Source organism: Pinus tabuliformis, chromosome 1_1 (assembly GCF_031772625.1).
Source record: "Pinus tabuliformis cultivar Carrire ecotype Pingquan chromosome 1_1, CPIR1, whole genome shotgun sequence".
Taxonomy (NCBI): Eukaryota; Viridiplantae; Streptophyta; class Pinopsida; order Pinales; family Pinaceae; genus Pinus; species Pinus tabuliformis.
The window spans coordinates 966,024,867-966,047,860 of NC_142297.1; positions in this window are offsets into that span (position 1 = coordinate 966,024,867).

Below are 22,994 nucleotides of genomic sequence, written 5' to 3' on the forward strand. Positions count from 1 at the left end.
GCCGAAATGATGACCACTGGTGTGAAAAAACAAGAAAATTGATGCAAAACTTATGAAAGGCGAACAAAAAATTGAATCAACACTTATACAAGCTAATATAAGTTAATACGCCACCAACCATGAAGAGAAACAAGAAAAACAACACTCATAGAAGCGAAACGACAAAAAGCGACAGAAAAAGCTACAAAAGGTGACAATAGCAAAACTCACCCAGAAAAGTGATGCAAACTCCACCGAAGGATCCTTTATCTCCTTGGGCATTTTATAGCTCCAAGGGTAAATGTACAAATGAGCTATCTATGCGTCAATTAAGTATATTTGAGCATATTAGGGTTTATGACGAGCATGCCTAAAATCAAGGAAAAAGCGACACGTGTATTTTTTCTTATAAAAATAACAAGTATCCCACCTTCGAGAAAATAATAAAGAATCCATATTTTCTAGGGATTCTTTTTCTCCTTTTTTCTTTTTTCTTTTTTCTTTTTTCGAGAAACTTTCCATGCACATTGCCAAGGAAGATTATGTAATTCTGGAGAACTAGGCAACTTCCCAGCCCAGTGAATTACTTAGTTTTTGAGTTCAAGGGATGGATTACGCAGTTTCTGAGCTTAGTGTCAAGGTTCCATCCATGAATGCATAGTTCTCAGGCTAAAGGTAGAGCTACCAGTCTGGATTGTGCATTTCCATCATCAAGGCTAGCTTGCCCTCATGGATTGCACAGTTTTTGGAGGCAAGCTCGAAACTACTATAAGGTCAAGTTAGGGGGTTAGCTTGTGACTCGAAAAAGATCAGATAAGTATGAAAACAAGAAAACACAAGGACAAATGAAAAGAATAAGTCTTGATCAAATCATGAATACTTGAGGACAATACAAGATGAGATCTCGTGGATAGAAGGGAAGGCTCCAAAATCAAAGCATAGGCAAACTTTTGGAGGGTGGTTGTAGCAACTACAACAGGAAGTATGATGTCAAGGATCTAGTAACATGGATACTACAAATGGAGCAATATTTTGATCTAAATGATGTGAAACACACACAAAATATAAGCATTACATCTTTATATTTAGAAACCAATCAATTTGTATGGTATCGATGGATTTGTTCTCGTAAACCACTTTTCACTTGGTCAATTTTTATGAAGGAAATGATAGCCCATTATGAGGATACAAAGAGAAACACCTTCTTTAGACAATTTATAAATATCAAACAAAAGGGTTCAATGGTGAAGCACATTGAGGAATTCCAAAAAATGAATATTAGGGTAAATCATATTCCGAAGGAGCATAAGATTGATGTCTTCATAGGGTGTTTAAAGGATAACATCCAACATTAGGTTCACCTTTGGGAACCTGATTCATTGGAGAAGGCATTCACGCTGGCAAGAAAAGTTGAAAGAAAAAATATGGCAACAAGGAAGTCTACCACTCACAACTATAAAGATGGAAGTTTTGTTGCTTCTAACCTTCCACAACCTATAAGGTTGACACAAAAACAATTGGAGGAAAAAAGAGAAAAAGGGAATTGTTATAGTTGTGATAGAAAATACATTAAAGGTAATAAGTGTGTTGAGAAAAAATTATTTTACATAGATTGTGAAGAGGAGGAAGAAAAGGAATAAGAAACATCAAAAGAGGAGGATATACACCAGGAACCAACCCCAGAGAAAGAAGAAATGAATCCAACCATATCTTGTAATGCATTGGAAGGAATTACCACTCCTCAAACCCTTAATATAGAAGGATATATCAAGAAGAAAAATGTAATAGTCCTTATTGATTCAGGTAGTATCCGTAATTTTATTCATTGCAAGATAACCAAAGAATTGAATTACTTCCTATATCCAACACCAAAGTGTCAAGTGATGGTTGCAAATGGAGGAAATATAAATTTCTCTGGAAAGTCCCATAATATCAAGCTAAACATGGGGTAATATGTATTGAATAGTCCAATGCTTTCCATTCCAATGGGTGGTGCTGATGTTGTACTAGGAATCCAATGGTTAAAATATTTGGGGATGATAAATTTTAATTTTCAAGAACTTTTCTTGAATTTTTTGTTGGGAAGGAAAGGAAGTTGAATTAAGGGGTATCGCAAGGAAACCAAGAAATATAATCAACTCTAATGGCATGACAAATCTTCTGAAGAAAGAACAATGGGGCATAATTTTATAGTTATGCTCACTAGAGGCTCAAACAACAAAATCATCTATTTCTCTAGCTATCCAAAAAGCCTTGGAAAATCATTCTAAGGTATTTGAGACTCCCAAAGGTTTCCCACCTATTCATGATCATGATCATGCTATTCATTTTATTCTAGGAAATGTTCCTCTAAACATCAGGCCTTACATATATCCCTATGCCCAAAAGAGTGAAATTGAATGTATGGTTGCAAAAATGGTAGAGGCTGGTATAATTCGACCTAGTCAAAGTTGTTTCTTTGCTCCAGAAGTATTGGTGCACAGGAAGGATGGATCATGGCATATGTTTCTAGATTATAGAGAGCTCAACAAAGTCACTATTAAAGATAAATTTCCCATTCCTATCATTGATGAATTGTTGGATGAATTACATGGAGCAATTTAATTCACCAAGATGGATCTTCGTTCAGGATACCATTAAAGTAGAATGAAGATTGAAGACATTCTGAAAACAATATTTAGAACTCATGAGGGTCATTATGAAATTTTGGTCATGCCTTTTGGCCTTACTAATGCACCTTCCACATTTCAAGGTTTAATGAATTCCATGTTCAAACCCTTCCTTAAAATTTTTGTGTTAGTATTTTTTGATCATATACTAATCAACAACAAGTCTTGGAAGGATCATGTTCAACATGTTGACAAGATGCTCAAACTATTGGAGGAGAAACAATTATATGTAAAAACCTCCAAATGTTTCTTTGGAGTACAGGAGGTGGAATATTTGCGTCATATTGTATCTCACGAGGGTGTTAAGGTAGACCCTAACAAAATTAAATCCATTAAGGAATGTAAAATCCCGAAAACCATAAAGCAGCTTCGAGGATTTCTTGGGTTGACAGGGTATTATCACAAGTTTGTTAAGAATTATGGGAGAATAGCAACACCTCTAATACAATACGGAATACATATGCATTTTCTTGGACTCCATAAGTAACTAAGGCCTTTGAACATATTAAAGAGGCAATGTGCCAAGCACTGGTCTTAGCTACATCATACTTAAAAAAAAAACCTTTATTTTGGAATGTGATGCCTCAGGAAATGGAATTACTGCTATTTTAATGCAAAAAGTAAAACCCATTTCTTTTGAAAGTCGTCCTATCAAAGGAAGGTATTTACAAAAACCTATTTATGAGAAGGAAATGTTGGCAATAGTTCATGCAGTAAAGCAATGGCGACCTTACCTAATTGGAAGACACTTAAAGGAAAAAACAAATCATGATAGCCTTAAATACTTTTTGGAACAAATATTATCTTTAGAAGAGCAACAAAAATGGGTCATAAAGGTATTGGGTTATGACTTTGAAATTATTTACAAAAAAGGGAAGAAAAATGTTGTTGCAGATGCACTCTCAAGAAAGGATGAGGATGTGGAAGCATTGCTTTTTGCCATTTCTATTATCCAACCTGATTGTATAACCAAAGCAAGGGATGAATGGAAGAATGAAGAAGAGGTGTGGACACTCATTAAAAAGTTGCAACAATATCCCAATACATCTAATACATTTAGTTGGAAAAATGATTCATTATGGTAGAAAGATCGCTTATATCTTTGTAAGAATTCCTAACTCAAACAAAGGATTCTTTTGGAATTTTACACCCCCCACTTAGGAGGGCACTCAATATTTTAAAAAACTTACCACATGGTCAAGAAGGATTTTTTTCTTTTTGGATGGCCTTAAATATGTTATTCATAAGTTTGCGGTTGAATATTTGGTCTTCCAACAAAATAAAGTTGAGACAGTTAAGACCCCCGATCTGTTACAAACTTTAGCCATTCCAAGTCAGCGTTGGGAGGAGGTCTCAATGGATTTTATTATAGGTTTACCCAAGTCTGTAGGAAAGAGTGTCATCGTGATAGTAGTTGATAGACTTACAAATTATGCACACTTTTGTGCATTATCTCATCCTTTTAAATCCAATACAATTGCTACTGCATCTATGGAAACAATTCAAAAGCTACATGGAAACCCAAAGATTATTGTAAGTGACAGATATCCCATTTTCACTAGAAATTTTTGGAGGAAATTATTTTCTTGTCTTGGTACTTAATTAGATCATAAATCATCTTATCATCCTTAATCTCATGGGAAAAATGAGATAGCGAACAAATGTTTGGAAGGGTATTTTTGTGGCTTTGTATCTGATAAACAAACACAATGGGTCAAGTGGTTACCTCTAGTTGACTGCAGCAAAAATGACCCCGTTTATGGCACTTTATGGATATCATCCACCATCCATAACATAAAATTTAAGAGAAAATTCTAAGGTTCAAGTAGTGGGAGATCACATCAAGTATCAACAATAAGTTCTCCAACTCTTAAAGGATTCTAGTGCGTAATCGAATGAAGAAACATGGAGATCAACACCGTAGTGAAAAAAGTTTTATACATAATTTTATACATGGGAGGGTGAGAATTTTATACAGAAGCATCTGAAACTCATCACACATTGAGGAAAACACTTTTTTGAATCAAAGGGGCATTCATAGGTCCCTATAATACTAGTCTATCCTCCTCATTGTTATTCTTAGTGTAGCCCCCTATTTTTATTGTTGTGCCCCATAGAAGCCAACTATTGTTATTGTTATGCCCTTACATTATTATTGTTATGTAGTCTCTGATTATATTGTGACCCCTTAGACTCATATATATACCAAGGAGGTCTTATCACTTGAATCATCCAATAATTGTTCATTTATGTAATGTAAAGGAGGTTTCCCCCTTGGAGAGGATAATTTTTAAGTCATTGATCTATCCTTTTGTTTGAGCTGATTTCATAACACTTACTTGATGTAATAAAGTCATGGTCATATAAATGAATAATAAAATAATATTTAGATAATATTCGAATAAGGAAGTTACATTGTAATGACATAATTAACTACTTCAATTCTCCTCGACGCCCTTGGGATTAGGCTTAAATTAGTGGTCCCTTTGAGTGGAACTACACTGATTTCCCAAAAAAGAAAATAAAAGAAGAGATGAAGACACAACTACCGATTTGACGATATAAAATGAGAATAACCCCATTGCATCAATCAAGTTCATTATAATAAAATCATATTATTTTAAATAAGTCCCTCAAATCCATTTCTAATCATGTCTATAATATTTTTAGTTTATTTAAAAAAATGTGGTATCATAGTGGAAAACACTTGAATCAATCTTGTCTATCATTAAAGGGAAATCATGCTATAAGATTGAATTAATAAGAATGGTCATTTCTGTCAGTGATTGAGCCACCCACTACAAATTTCATATGAAATTCAAACTTGCCACTGTAAAGGAGTTGAGATAGCAGATGCTCCTTGACTTTGAAGTTGCCATTTAGTTGATATTGGAAGAACTGTCATATATCAATTTGAAAGTTATGCTTTCACTTTTTCTGATCCTTTTTCCAAGTTTGGGGTTGGTATCAGTTCTAGGGCTTCTTCCACTACAACTTCCACAATGCTTGGTCAAGATGAAGACTCCTGTAGGCCCCTCACCAAAGAGTAATAAGCGAAAATGGTCATTGAATTTTTTGAGAATGTATCTAAAGAATACAAATGAAAAGTGGCTTACCACATAAATCAACAACAATATTGCAAAAGACTCTCTTGAGTTGATCCAAGGAGCCATCATATCAAATATTATAGAATAGGTCTTTAACCCAAATATGTTTGCATACTTCGTTAAATAAAATAAAAACGTAGAGGTATTTTTGTCATTCTTATAATCTATCATTAAGACCCATTATCGTGACCAAAAGAGATAAAACCAGTGAAGTAATGCATAAGAAATTTCTCTAGCAAAAATATAGGTCCAAAAATATTTTTCACATAATTTCTATGCCATGAACACAAATCTTATTTCCTCATCATCATCATATATATATGTTCTCATCTAATCGATTAAAATATTGTGGGATTTTTTTATGTAATTTCTATGTCATGAAAACAAATCTGATTTTCCTAATTAATTATATATATAATCGAGTAAACTATTGTGGGATTTTACACTCCATAGTGTTGAGATTAAAATTAAATATATATGCATTTTAAAAGAAAATTAATTAAAATTCACAAATCCTAACCAAAGTGGGAAACATTATGTCGATGGAAAGTAGATTTAATGTTGAATCTAATAGTGTTAGATTTCACTGTAAATTCATATTATTTCATAATGTTCAGTCTCCTTCCAAAGTTTGAAAAACTTGAAAGAAACTTTGAAGTTCTATTTTTTGGGATAGTTTTTCAGGCTTTCAACAAAAACTTAGATTTAATAAAAATGCAAGGATTTGGTTGGACATATTATTTTCATTCGAAAAATGAAATAAAAAGATTCAGCGTGACTATAGTTAATAAAAAATAAAAATAAAATAAAATAAGAGAACTTTTGTTTTGCACAACAATGATATTTATACATAAAGTGGAGTTGAAAACCCCCAACAAAATTCCTTAATTATTCAATCACTTTGATAATATATTCTTCCAATAGATTAGAGAATCTAGTGAAGAATTCAACTAGCCATCTATCTAGCCCAAGGATTTTATCGTTTTTACAGGATGCCAGAATTATCTTGATTCTCCCTTTTTTTTTTTTTCATCATTATTTGGTTTTGTTTTTTAGTCACAAATCTTGGAAAGAAAATGAACATCCTCAAGATTTCTTCCATGTTTCCTCTATTTGGCTCAACAAATTGATTAGAAATAGGGTATTTCTATATCAACGATCTCATGGAACTTCCTTAGATTATCATTATTTGTCCTTTTGTCTCAAACACACTTCAGAAGATATACATAAATCTATATGCTCTTTTAGTGACTTGGAATCAAAACAAGAGACCCACTTGTTACAATGTTTTCCTTTTAAGAAAATTGATTCTAGATTGACTTTGTATATCTAGGGTTTGTTTTAAAGCGAAATGGATATGGGATTAAATATTGGGCACGGATAGTGGAAAAAATAGAAGCCTAAATCAACTATGAGTTTAATCAATGGTTATTGATAAGAGGACAAAACACTTTAGCTAAATCATTATTAAAATCCATATCATAGTTGTAGTAATCTTTAGCCTATTTCCCAAGGGGGTATTAGAAATAAAATAGAAAAAGTTGTTTTAAAATATTGTGGATAGGGGAAAAACATAGATAACATTTTCCACTAGTGTAGTGGTAGAATATGACAATTCTAGAAGAGGAAGGTGGTTGGGCTTAAAGAACATTCACTTATTAGGAAAATAATTGGTTGTTAAGAACTTGTGGAGGGTAATTAATTTTAAAGATTTATGGAAACAAATAATACTGCATAATAAATGAAACATGGAACATTAATAGAATGGTTAAGAAGTTAAAGGAAGACAATATCTAATGTGGCATCTTAATGGAAAGCACTTGTCCTAGCTTTCTCAGTGATGGGAAATTAGCTAGTATGGAAGGTTATGGAAGGTTGAGAATAACGATTAAGTCAGAATTGGTGTGGATTATTGGGTTGGGTGAAAAAATATGCATATACTTCCAAAGGGGTTATTAGATATTCTACTAGAGTAAGGCCTTTATACACTTAACAATGTGGTAAATATGGCTTCAACAAGATTATGGTTGTAAGGTTTGGTAAGTGTACAAAAACTTGGTTTGGAAGGAGAAAATGCACATTTATGGAAACAAGTAAGAGTGCATAATAATCTAGAACATTAATACACTAGTTGAGAGGTTAAAGGAAGACAATATCTAATTTGTCATCCTAATTGAAAGCACTGTCATAGCTTGCTCAATGATAGGAATTTGGATGATATGGAAGGTTAGGAATGATGATCAAGTCAAAATTGGTGCAAATTATTCAGATGAGTGAAAAAATATTCATGGACTTCCAAATATTCTATTGGAGTAAGGCCTTTATACACTTAACCATGTAGTAGATATGGAATCAACATCTTTATGTTATTAAATTTGGGTAGGTGCACATAGGCTTGGATTGGAAGGAGAAAATGCACTTTTATGGAATGGATTTGTGGGTTTTCTTCATCAAATTCATGTGAGGATAAGAGTGGATGAAGGTTATATTGTGTATCTAGAAAGTAGATCCTTTGAGATGACATATCATGTTTCTTTTATTGTTTTGATTTTCATCTTTAGCTAGTGTTTTGAGGGGAAATGTACCAAATTTTCAAGAGCACAAACTTGTGAGAGCTTGAGATAAGATTGAAGGCCGCTATAGAAATTTTGTTATTGTTGGAGAGTTGAAGAGGAAATATTTATGCATGTAGTTTGCTTCTTTTTATGTGTTGTATGTAATATTTTTATTTTCTCTTATCCTACTGATCCCAATTCCTTCTTACCACAAATGGAAGGGTAATATTATAGCCCACACCAAGGTTTGATTCTTCCAAAAAAAGTAGTGCTTTAGTTGAGCTTGTGGGTAACTCTACTAAGGAACCCAATTAATGTTATAATATCATATCCATTGCATTTGCTCTTGAAGTTTCGTCTCTTATGATTAATAAATGTTAGAGATGGTAGCTCCACTAGTCTTCATTATTTTTGTAATACTTCAATTTTAATCCTTGGGATGTTTTTGATTGATTACATATAAATAGAAATTACGTGGTTATAATCATAGGAGTTGAGCCATGTGAGCTTAAATAAACTACTCTACGTGAAAATGTTGTAAATATAGTTGTATGGGTTACTAGTGCAAAATCCAATTCCGAAACTGACAAATGAATGATTAGTTCTGTAAATGTAATAAATATACTTTCTATAGATCACGTGGTAGACTTTTCATGGCACACTCAAAATTATGTAAAAATTAATGTTGAAAAATAATATAAAGCTCCAATATAGTTGTAAAGATCACAAGAGGGGCTATGAATCCATAAAAAGGGAAGGGTAAATTGGGCCAGAAGGAAAGTAATTCTCTATTGACAAGTGTTAGCCCAAGAACTCCCATCTTTCATCTTGGGGCTTTGTCCTTTGTTCTGTGGTTTAGGGGCACCTTTCCCCTTCTTTGGATTCGCAGATCCAAAGTCTCGCTTCTTTTGTTTAAACTTCTGCTCGACCTTGACGGCATACCGGTATGCTGCGCCGAGCGAGGGGATGTTTAGGAACTGTATTTCTTCCTGGATGTACTTGTGCAGGCAGCCACGGTATTTGAGTATCAAATGTTGCTCCGAATCCTTGATACCCAACTTTGTGCGAAGGGTATGGAAAAGATTGGTGAACTCCGACACGTCTTGGTCCCTTCCCTGCCGCAGCGTGGTCCACTTTATGTATTCATCCTCATAGCTTCCGACAGGGTAGTACTGCTCCTTGATGGCATCCCGGAATGAATCCCAGGTGGGTGCGGCTGAAAATAGTGAGCCAGTAATTTCATCCTTCTGCTCGCAGTAGGTTTCCCACCAGTCCTTGACGTGGGGGGCTGCTTTGAGAAGAGCAAAAACAATCTTTTCCCGACTCGAAAATTCATGAACAGAAAAATAACCCTCTAGCAGATTTAACCATTTATCTACGGCATCGGCGTCTATCTGACCCTCGAATATGGGGATTTCAAAATTAACTTGTACCTTAAAGGGTGTGGCGTTTCCAGAGGAGCTGCTGGAAGCCGATGCGCCGCTTCTGGGTAGCCGCTGAAGGATCTGCGCAAAGCTGTCCATCATCGCGTTCCGTTGTCGCTCGAGCGCTTCTTCGAGCAAGATTTTGATGGGATATCCTGCCCCCTCGTCTTTCTTCTCGTCCGCCATGGGAGGCCGTCGGGATTTGCGAGGTTGGTCTTGCAAAGGTTGAACCAGTTCAAGCCCTAACTCCTTATATCCCGACCTTGTTGGGGACATGCAAAGAAAAATAGAGAAAAAGCAGACCGCTCTGATACCACTGATCCGGATTTAAACAGGAACGCAACAAATTACAGAGATAACCATATACACAAAGATGCAGCGGAAATAATACTTCATTTCATTAATGGAAAATACTGAAATATGCTTACAAACAGAAATGGCAATAAACTAGCTAGGGCGATGGTAGCTTATCTCTGAGAAGAGATGTGATGGCTACATGCCTCTGAACTGTGTTACAATGAGGCTCGAAGGCCTATTTATTGTTGAGAAACAATGGAAAAACCCTTAACATTCCAAAACCTAACCCTAGGAGATGAAACGCCAAACTGTGGGCCCCGTTTGGGGGTAAGTTGGTACATCAACTTCCCGGGGTCGTAACTTTGGCATATGATCTCCGTTTGACGCGTACAATAGCTCATTAGAAAGATCTATCCGAGCACTATCATTGTTGGAACGGGCCCATTCCATGGACTCGTGTTGCCCCCGGATTCCCCAAAAAACGTCGTTTAGGGCCTCAAAACGGCTCCGGAAGTTCAGGACCCGAAAAACTGCTAAAAATAGTAAGTTGTGCTACAATTAAGGAAACTGAAAATGCTGAGAAAGACAATGGTGGGGGTCCAGGTGGACTTGGCAGGTGGCCACCAATATCCACCTGGATCAGCAACTTATCAATGGGAAATGTGGGTATTCTATCACTTGTGGCTCCAACTCTTAGCTCCCCATTCCTTTAAGGAATGCAAAAACTGGGGATAAAATTTCTTGTCCCATTGACTTTGTTTCAAACTTTATAGCTAACTGATCCCTGCCATTGGATGGATGATGAAGAAGAGACCTTTAATTGTGGTGCGCCAAAGTGAGAGCCTAACCACCAAGAAATCCTTCAATACCACTACTAAAGCACAAAAAAAGGGAATGGAAAAGTTTGTGAATAACTAAATTTAATTTATGTATCTTCCTTCTAACTTTAAAATGAGGTAGCAATACTATTTAAATGCTACAATGGTGTTGTGAGGTTTACAACAATTTTATTGGAAATAAACTAGGAACCCTTCTAAAATTTATCTTTTTTCCTATTCAAGCTTTTTATTGTAAATAAGCCATCTTTAATTTAATTGAATCTTTTCAAAAATTCAAAAAATATAAGACAAATCTCAAAAAAATAAAAAATTCTGAAAAATATGAAAATCTAGATGAAAATTTTAAATTTTTGGGCATTTAGACCCAGAAATCCAGGCGATTTATTTTTTTTCATTGTTTGCGCGCCTCAACCCAGTATAGATTTACTTAGTTTGATTGCTTCCGATTATGGTTTCTCTTTTGATAAAATTATTTTAGTTAGCTATTTTGCGAATAAAATGTCCGACATCCAACAACAAATTATTTTCACGAAGGCATTTACACTCAAATGCCCAAACTTCTTAATTTCGAAAATTTTGAAAATAAAACAAAAGAAATAAATATAATCTTTTTAATTTGTTTTAGATAAAGCGTGAGCCATCCGACTTCAAATAAAACATTATATGTACAAAATGCTCCAAACTAAAGGATATTTGAACCATTCAAACTTATTCACTAAAATGCCAATTAGTTCAATATTTAATTCATACATGATGGACAATAATGATTTCACTTGGGCGTTATTTATTTATTAATTTTTTGTACGTACATATCTTTCACAAAATACATTCAAACCTTCGTGCCTTGACAGGTTTCAATATTTTGATATTTGTTGTGTTTTTTCAATTTATGATAGAATTACTAGTTGATTGCAAGATTTCATCTCATCTAGTTTCTATGTTGCTTATTTTTTCTTTCATATTCATCTCTATGGTCAATTTTCTATTTCATTAATAAATCTTATACTATTATTAACATAATCAGAATGTGAAGAAAGGGAAATCAAAAGATACTAAGCTCGCTGTAGAGAATATCAAGATGAAAATGAAAGAAACAAAAGTTGAATTTTCATATGAGAAAAATCCTAGTGCAAGATTATTTTCCAATACAATATTTAGAACTCAAGTCTAGGTATGATATCTCGGGAATAAATATATGATTTCTTTGAGAACAACGAGTGGAAGAATCTAGAAGGTTTAGAAGAAGATTTATCTTCAGATTCCAAAATTTTTGAAGTGATTAAGAGGACTGAGCTACACAAAATTTCCACCAGACCAACAATGTTTCCATATTATGATATGGTGATTTGGATTATTTTCCATGCTCATGTTCAAGCTTGTTCATATTCAATAATTCAAATAATATCATAGCTTCTTGGAAACTTGAAATATTACCATCAATATATAAACTCAGTCCTCCAAAAGTCTTCCTAAATAGGGTTTATTTTGATAATAATGTGTTGAATAAAAAGAATATTGACTTGACTGGGTATATTAAGAAATGGGTAGATGATTCATAGCATTTCAAGGTCAAATTAACCAAAATGTATCCAACAAATCAATTCAAGAACCCTTATATATTTGTGATCAAAACGCTTTTTAGGCTTTACGGTGAACCTAATCTAGAGCAATGTAAACTTGAACGAGTTTCTTTAATTCATGGCATAATTAAAAACTCTAAAAGATTCAACTAGGTAGATAATTTATCCCAAAAATTTATCTCATGTCACTAGATTTTCAGAATAAACTGTACCAGGGTTTGGTCAAGGGTTTTTATTGTCAAAATTATTAATGGATATACTGATAAATTCTGTTCTTTTTCCACTAATGGTGTGGAATTACACACTCAATCAACAACGTATTCAACATTTCTATTTTGTATTATGAGATATTCATTATAAAAACATCTATGACATTTGTAACAATGCTATGCTTTATTTCTATGATTTTCTTTTTGGCAAAAATCCACTGAGAGTTGGAAAAGAAATTCAATCTACATTACTGTGTGTTGGAGTTTGAGGAACAATTTTCCTATATTAGGATTTTTGGATGTGATGCTTTCCCTCATGTTCTCCTAAGGTTTATCTCAGACATGCCTACAATCTTGGAAATAACTAGCCAAATAACTGTTCATGGACTTACCAAATTTCTACATAAAAATTCAAAGAAGTTGTGGCCCACTTTTCCTATCAAAGTTGGCCAATTAATTATCAAAGCTAGAGGACATGCCCGAGTTAAAGCTAATGGATTAGAATAAATATTTTTGCATTCTCTTCCACATTATAAATATGATCCTCAAAATGTTATCAATGGTCATTTGAAATTGGTAAAAAACTATGTTCATCAACAACCACCATTTGATTTTGTTTATAGAAATACTAATTCTTTTGAACAAGTTATTTCTAGAGTATGTTTTATGAGCATGGAGGATATATAAAAATTACAAGATTTCAATGAGAAACATATCTTTATTATCTTTAGTAGAGAAACAAGGTTTTTGGTGTATCTCTTGTAAAATTACAATTGGAAGAAGGGATGCATTTTTCTTGTACAAATGGCATAAAATAATATGAACCATAGATTTTACCAAGTCAACAAGTTGTTCAGGAAGAGGATGTTCAGGAAATTGATCATTCATAATTTGTTTAAGCAGAGCATTTTACAGGGCAACAATAGTTTGAGAAGAAACAACAATAAATAGATAAGGGAGTAGAACAAGTAAAAAAGCCAGAGAAGTCACAACATACAGAGCAAACAGAGACACATGATGAACCTTCCCTACATAAAGAATAATTTCAAATACTAGGCATCATCTTAAAAGAGAACGTGATTATAGATGTTTAAGGATTATCTAACCAGATGCCAAAGTCCGCTGATCAAAGGGCTATTGATGAAATTCAGGTAGAACAAGGGGAAAATATTAGTCAATTCCAACATAAGAGCCATTCCAAGAAGTTGTTCAAAGTCCATTTTTTTCCATTCAAGTAACCGACACAATATTTCCTAAAGCAGTTATGACTCTTGTAGCATAACAGATTCTAGGCATTGCTAAAAAAGAACTAATTATTTATCCAAGAGTCCCTATGACTCCTCTAGTAACCAATGTTCCAATTTTCTCATATTTTTTCAAACCTATTAATGAAGTAGATCCAATAGAAGAGAAATTAGAGTCTCTTTGTGAATATTTTTACAATTTTCAATCAAAATTTTTTGTCAGGAGATCTAAAAAGAGAAATCATGATTCAATTGAAACATCATAAACAATGAGTTGGCAACATGAGATCCAAAGGAAAGGGCCATAGATAAAACATTGGCCTTAGGGGCTTTTGTTTAAGGAAATCAAGGCTCTATACAAGAATTATGTGAAGAAATTGACAGAAAGAAAAATAAAATAAAATAAAATATAAAATGAATTGGAAAATAGTATATTGTTCGATGAAAAAGAGTGGAAATATCATTCCACTATATTGTGGGAAGTATTTGCCTTGGCCATGAATCAAATGGAAGAGATACATAAGATTAAAAAAGAATAAGCAAAGGAATAGTCAAAGAAAAGAATGTTAGCACTGGAAAACCAACATGCTCAACACATTAAAAATTTACAACAAGCTCAAAAAAATAAATTGAGATTTTAAAAGGAAAATCATAGATGAATATTCAAATGATTTCGCAAATTACTTCTCTTGAAGAACATTTAAATTGGCTTAAGAAAGAATGTGTAGAAATCAAAGTTTTCATGGATCAAGGTGTTGCTGTAAATGAATAACTTAAACAAGTTGAATTGAAGTTTTTCAAATATCTAAGCAATATTTATAAATTTCAACATGAATTAATCTCTTTCATTATCAGATTGAAGTTATAATAAAAGATAACAGTGTGTTAAGTGATTGGTGTGACAAAATTGTGATGTTGGAAAAAGAAGAAAGTTTTGAAGCCTTACATAAATTCTCTAAGAAATATAAGAAGCGAATGAAAATTTATTTGGAGCAAAGGACGTCTAGTTGCAATATTGTTAGGGATTGGATCACAAAGGATTTTGATTGGTGTGACCTTGTATGGGGCAATTCACTAGACTTCATCGAGGAATTTGATATACCTCATCCAAAGGCATTAGAGAAGCATTTTCTTTAGCAATATGCATGTATTCAATTGAAGAAAAGGGAGAATGCAATAGTAACAAAATGAAAAAAATGAATCGCTGAAGCAACAATGATATTCAAAATTTCTTCCAATTTCCCTACGAGCATATGAAACTGGTTTCCAAGTTCTCTTCTAAGTAAACTGAAAAAAGAGATACATTGGAAAATGCATTGGTCAATGTGAGATTAATGTTAGAGGTATCCTAACTATTCATACACCTCAATTGCTAAGAGAGATACAATTAATGGTCCTAGTTCATCAAGGATAAGGAAAAATAAAATTTCCCCCCCAAACAACAAATGACTCAGAACCATTCGCACAATGGATGGAGGAAGAATAACGACCGACCAAGCAAAGTAATTAATTATTTCAAATCAAAATTTCTTCCAATTTCCCTACGAGCATATGAAACTGGTTTCCAAGTTCTCTTCTAAGTAAACTGAAAAAAGAGATACATTGGAAAATGCATTGGTCAATGTGAGATTAATGTTAGAGATATCCTAACTATTCATACACCTCAATTGCTAAGAGAGATACAATTAATGGTCCTAGTTCATCAAGGATAAGGAAAAATAAAATTCCCCCCCAACAACAAATGACTCAGAACCATTCGCACAATGGATGGAGGAAGAATAACGACCGACCAAGCAAAGTAATTAATTATTTCAAATCAACGAGATTTTGGTTTTTCCATGAAAATCCACATACGGGATGCAATGATTTTCTATTTAAAAAAAAATGTCATTTTGTAATTTCATTATTTATACAACCCTCTTCGTTGGAGAAAGGGTTTGAAATATTTTGTACTTTAATGAAACTAATATTTTAATCAGAGTTGTAGTTGAATTTTGAATACCTTGGGAGTTGATATCCATGTTTGGAATAGCTCATGCTTTTAAAATTTGTTTATATGCATTATTGGCGTTTTGAATAATGTTTTTTTTATTCATTTATGATGTCTTGAAACTAAATATTTGAGTACGTTTTTTTGTCATTTCTTTTGGGATTTGTTGAGTTATTTAAAGAGTTAAGATTTATTTCGAGTCTTTTAAGCAGATCAATTTTCCTTTGTAATATCCAAAAAGATAACTTCAATATTTTTCACATTTATGAGATAGTTTCAATTTCATTGCAAAAGTATTTTTGTTTATTGCATGCAAATAAAATTTAATATTTGTAGCCTAACTTTCTCAGGTGGTTGACTAAGCCTATATACTAGTCTCGAAAATTAATATCCCAAACATTTGCTGCAATTTTGAAGTACTGCACTTGGGTGATTTTCCTTCCTTGCTATTTAAATTATTTAAACCCATCTTTCACACAACAATTTGTATAATTTTGTTAATATGTTATTGTAAATAATTGTTATGTCATATATTTTCTTTTTTAGTTTAATTTTTATCATTTCTTTAGGATATATTAGCACAAGAAACCAATCCTTTGTTTTGGAGATTATCACCATCCCAAACGAATAGGGGCTAATTGGGACCTGATCGGGTCAGTACTCACTTATTGTAGGTGGAATTTTTCTGCCTATCAAGAAAAGGTTAAAGATGATGTTTGTTTATTTTCTTAGTTGACTAATAATATTAGCGACTTTACAAATTTATTTAAGTTCATTAATCTTGTGAAATGTAGACTAGTGGTGCATGAGAGACTTTACTCACCCCATGCCGATGTTCCTAAAGCACACTCTAGATAAGAGTGAGGAAGGGCCTTACTCTCAAATTTGAGGTAAACACTCACTAGTGTCTTCTCTTGAAAACCCCTTGACTTATACTTGAAAGGAATTTTTCTCTTTTTTAAATCTTTTTCCTATAGGTACCTATGGGAAAGCCCTTATAGGCCCCACACCATATGTAAAAGTGACAAAGCTTATAAGAGCCCTAATTCATCTTTATTTTCTTATTATAATTTTCATTTTGTATCATTTTTGACCAATTTTTTGAAGGGAAATGTGTTAAATTTTTAAGAGCACACACTTATGAGAGCTTGGGATAAGATTGAAGGCCACTATAGACATTTTGTTATTGTTGGAGAGATGAAGAGGTAATCTTGAAGAATGCTTATCATTGTTTATAATTGTTTTATTTTTTTCTCTTATCCTACTTATTCCCATTCCTTATTTCCACAAATGGAAGGGTAGTGTTATAACCCACACCAAGATTTGATTGTTCAAAAAAATGCTCACAAGAAAATGGTCGATAAGCATTAGAACCATTGTGTTTTTATTTTATTTTGAGAAAGAGATCACATGCCAAAAACAATTAGTGTCCCACCTTTTAATAGTTAGTGTATATTTGATACTTAATAGAGCCAAAGGAAGGTTGTAGTGATTCTTTCTAATTCCTCCTTGTCCCTTGTCATATTGCATATTTTCTATGGAAGAATTGATAAAAATGTTCCTAATATTAGGCATATATCTATTATTTTACTCTACTAGTGTTGGGGAGATAAGAAGCATGGGGAAGAATATGAAAATGTTCATAATGAACCACTCTTGAATAGGGATAACTAGAAAATGACAATGGTGAACCACTTAGAAGGTGAAGTTACAAGTAAAACTCGCGTGACACTATTGTGGAAGTATGTGACAAAACTTCAAGGCAGAAGGGTGGAACCACTAAATTTGTATGTATTCATGGATGTAATAAGGATGAGCCTTACATTTTTTCAAATCCTCACACAAGGAAACAACTTTATCATAATACCCTTTGGCTAGAACTTGAGTGTTTATATTGTTGGTTATACTCTCTTTTAGGATGACCCTTGTTGGGATTTACTTGCCTTAGGAAAAATTTGTGACCTAATGAATGTATTATTGATGGATAATGACTAATTATGGTGGACTTGAGCTCCCATGTGACTAAATAGATGTCATGTACTAATATTTATTAATGATGGCATTAAATATTCATAATAATGACCAACATAATTAGTCCTTGAAAATAGGGTTGATACTACCTTGTAGTTTAACATACCTATTGATGTGTTGACGCTCTTGATATTAATAATGATATCACATTAGGCATCTATATTCTTATCGATTGCTATGTAGTAATCATGACCTTTGATAATGATTGTCATGACATGATTGATGAGGTATACATGTATCAGTTACACACACACACACACACATATCTGTGTGTGTGTGTGGTTAATATTATTAATAAGGATATATGTGTGTGTCGTTATGATATATAGCTATGTTGAAAATCTTTACCATTGATGTGGTTTGCTGTGTGATTTTCCATTTATTCCTAGTTAATGGGACAATTTATGTGATTGATTATGGCACTGATGTTGCATATACATTGATATCTTGGATGGACTAGCCTATATTAAGTTGAAACTCGGGTGGATGAAGAGGGGATTGCACTCAAGGGAACGGTTGTTGTCTTAATCAGGATGATCATTTGATCCTAGTGGCTAAGAAACTTTGGAAATGGGGAAAGGCTTGCAAAAATAACCTCTAAAGTTAACTTAGGTAAATGAGTAGAAGGTAGAAGGGTTGTATTTCACTTTTTGTTTTGTATTAGACACTTGTGAAATCAACCTCAAGCCAAAATTTTCCCTTGCATGGCAAAGGATAAGACTATTATATAAATCTTGGGAAAATGTTACATTAAGAGAAATTATAAAAGAAATGGCCTACCCATTATCAGGGATGGCTATCTCATGAGGAAATAATTTATGGATCTTAGTACTTGATGTAATTGCGTTATGATATTGGGGAGTTGGACATGACTATTTCTATGCCAACCAGGTTTGTGTGGATTAAGGGTTTGGTAGTGTACCTACAATAAACATGGGTACTAAATCTCAATATGATTGGATCCTTGTAATATTTTCTTTTGGGTATAATGTTGCATTTAATTATGAAAGGAGTTATTGCTCCACAATCTCATGCCCAATTGAGATCACCAAAATACAGAAGGAAAGACCAATAGATATATGATAATGTCCCAACCCAAATGATCAAACATGCATTAGGCAGTCAGTTCCATATACTACAAGGAAATATGAATGCACCTGGCCTCCTCACAGGTTGGGGAAGGATTTTGGCTTTAATGCAGATTCCCGCGCTCTACTTGACTGATCTACCTCATCCACACTTGATCTTGATGCCTACGCACAACCAGAAAAAAATAAGACAACAAGTGAGATTCCTCGGAAGACAGTTAGATCAAAATATCATAAAAATAAGTATAAAGCATGTTGAATACAAATAGATACAAGGAAGGAACATATGTTTCTATTAATCATATAAGTGAAATTACATCAATATACCTTCAACAGATAAGATCCTCTCCTCTAGCTTGTAGTATGGTATCCTCTCCCAATACAAAAGAGCTCTCGTGCTATAATTTGGATCCTCCCTCTTCTTTCCCCCCTTTCCTCTCGCTGAGATTATAAAGGCTCATTCCATCCTTTGGGAGAATGTATCTAGACACCTCGGGGTTGAGAAGTTAAGAAACTTCTATAATAATGGACCCCTAGCCAACTCATACACAAGTGGGTCAAGTTGATCTCCTTGGAAATGACAGACTCTAGAAACCTTTTTTCACAATCATGAAATAATTATTATCTCATAATTATAATATTTTGGCAAATTAATTATGAGGAATTGCTCGATTATGTAATTTCACCCTTTTAACATGGGATAAATCTCACATAAGTAAAGAAAAGGTAAAAATGGATGTATTTTAGCCAAACAACCACGGTAAGTTTAACTTGGGTTTCTCTCACTATAATGGAGTGGAAAATAGGGTTATAACAGATGCCCCCTAGTGCATGAGTTCAAAAGAGAAACTGATGGTTGAAATGCATTACAATAATACTCAAAGCTCATAATGGGAGGACGAAACAAAGATTACGCAGTTGGATCAGAGGAAATAAAGTGTTGAAGTGTCGATTCCGTTGATAACATCCCCGAGGCGAGCATACCATGCTTGGTCATAAGAATATACTGAACATGGCCACAATAAAATACACTGTGGATCCATGACACGAAATCTTAGAACATGACCACAAAGACATACACTTTGGATCCATTTGACTCAATAGATAGAGCATAGCCACCAACATATACAATGTGGATCTATGTCATAGTATACATTAGTAGGACTATGGAAACATGATAGACAAATAAGTGTCCCAGATATCCCTCAAAGTACATAAATGATACATATTTCCAACGCAGCATGGGAAGGATGCCATATAAGAGTGAGATGTCCCTAACCCAGGGTCTTTGACATAACCCTGATGGTACGAATCTACATCATGAAAATAGGTGAGTTGATGTCGAGCACGGTAGAAACTGCTTGATTACTAGCCAACGAGGTAAATCGATAACAAATGCGAGGGAATCCATCAATGAGGAAAATCGACCCCAAGGTACCTAGTACAGTCCACTAAGTGCGAAGAAATGAGCTGATGTCAAACACCAGTGAACTTGAAAAATCAAGAGCCAATGATGTAAATCCACTGTTGATCGCGAAAAATCCTGCCATTGAGGTCTACAAGCTCCAAAGTAGTACGGGTTCCTAGATCAAGCTCCTGGATAATGAGATGAGTCAACAAGAGAAGATCCGTCGGAGGAGGGCCTTGATGTATCCCCCATCAACTGACACAGAAAAAACTAGGATGTTGTGATGTATGGATGAAATCATGAAGCGATGAAGTGAAACTGACACAGGGATGGCCTACTAAAAAAGGTCAACATTCTACTGTAGATGGCTGACATAGGCTGAGACTTCCCTTGAACACATAACGACACAAAACAAGAGTGACTTTGCAACATGACTAATGAGCACCATGTGATATCATGCAACGAAATAGGAGGCATCGAAGCACACTCCATATGACTGGAAGAGTAACTAAGGAGACTCATATGGATGGTACGACTTCTAGGAAAGATAAAACCCAACTGTGAGATAATGAAACAAACAGGTGCCATGTTCAAGGGTGGCATAAATGACGCTACGATTTCAATCACTAATGGAAAAAGATGTTCCCTGCCTTCTCTTTTTATAAGTTCCTTTTTCATAAATTTTTCCCCTAAGCCCGAAAAAGTGATAAAAGTATACAAGGGGGAAATCTCCTAGCCACAATAGACTAGGGTATTCCTTTTTCGTAACTAGTTTATCCCAGTCCAGAAAAGGGTTAAACTTGTACTAGGTAGACGACCCTTCAAGTACTTTTACGAGCATGAAGGAGACAAGTTCACTCGAAATCTTTTCTAAATTAAGGAGTCTGAAAATAGCTTAAATAAAACTCCTCTTGGAGGAACGAGTGGTATAAAAAATAATAATTGTTTCTGGTAATGGTGGAACTGCTTATGTCATAAAGAGGAAAAGAGGTTGGCTAATAGGACCACTCATTATAGTGGTTCCTCCAAGAAAGGGTAAACACCAAGTGAGAGCGAATGGTAGGCAAGTAGATGATGATGATGGAATAAAGAAACCAAGGCTTATTGTGCAGAATTAGGCTGAAAAAAGTGGAAATCACAAGGGATGAACATGGTGGAATTCTCCTAAGGCATAACCAGAAAACAGACAAAGAAGAAGACATGTGGCTCATATTCTAGGTCACGGCGAGTCAGAAGGAGGAATTCTGTTAAGTTATGGTATGTTCTATGCTTATAACAGTTTACTTCTTTTTCTTATTATATTCCACCGATTAGCAATCACATGTACATAAAGTAAAGTGCAGATAGAACATTAAACGATCAACAGAAAACAAGCCAAGACAAGAGACACAAGATGTGGCGGCTAGCCAGGGACAAACCCCACAATGTGTGGGGAAACCATTTGATCAAATCTTCTTTTATCTTCAATAATTCAGCAGAGAGAAATAGTACAATAAATATGATTTATATCAGCAGTAGCAAACCCTAGATCAATAGCATCAACATTAGCGGCTTCATTATCAAACTAGGGCAGACCATATCTCACAAACCGACCGTCGGATTGACTTCATTCCACCACCAAAAGTTTCGGCTTCCAGAGGAGGTTCAGATGAACCTACAACGCAGTTCAGATGAGGAGATCTTCTAGGCCACGCAGGTCAATCTTTACTTCTGCAGTTGCAGCTTCAATTTCAGCAGTTTCTGGCTTCAAACTAGGGCAGTTGATATCTTGCAAACCGTTCGTCGGATTGACTTCATTCCACCACCAAAAGTTGCAGCTTTCAGAGGAGGTTCAGATGAACCTACAACACAGTTCCAAAGAGGAGATCTTCTAGGCCACACAAGTAAATCTTTACTTCTGCAGTTTCAACTTCAAATTCAACAGCTTCCTGCTTCACATGTGTGAGAGAGAGACCCATTTCAGCGTAGTAGAGAAGAGACTCATTTCTGCGTAGTAGAGAGAGAGAGACATGTGATGAGATGAGTGAGTCCAAATGAGGAAAAGTCCTGTTATATTTATACACAACATTGGTGGGTGAATAGATGCGACTGTTGGGCTTCTGAGCCTACATGAGTTGAAGGTCGGCTTGATAATAATTCCATAATCAAAATAAATTCATATCTCCATGAATAATTATCGGAATCGGATGATATTTATATCAATCCTACACCTCTCGACGAGAGGAATCTAATAAAAATATTATCAGCCATGAATAAGATGACCCACATGAAGTTTTTCCCTGGTTGCCAATTTTAACACTCCCTCTCAACCATGGAGAACTTCATCTGCAATCTGTCTATCGGTCGTTACTGTTCATCCATCAAATGCACTGCCCTATACAGCCTAACCCTTGCCCTGCTCTGCTCTATTCTGCCTGTTCTGCTTTGTCTTGTTCTGCCCTGCACTGATCTGTACTGTTTTGCTCTTCTCTTGCATTGTTCTGTTCTACTATGCTTTTGTCCGAATTATGAAGAAGAAGAAATGATCGAGGATGTATCATACTAACTCAAAGTCAGTCTCAGAGTATGTACCAC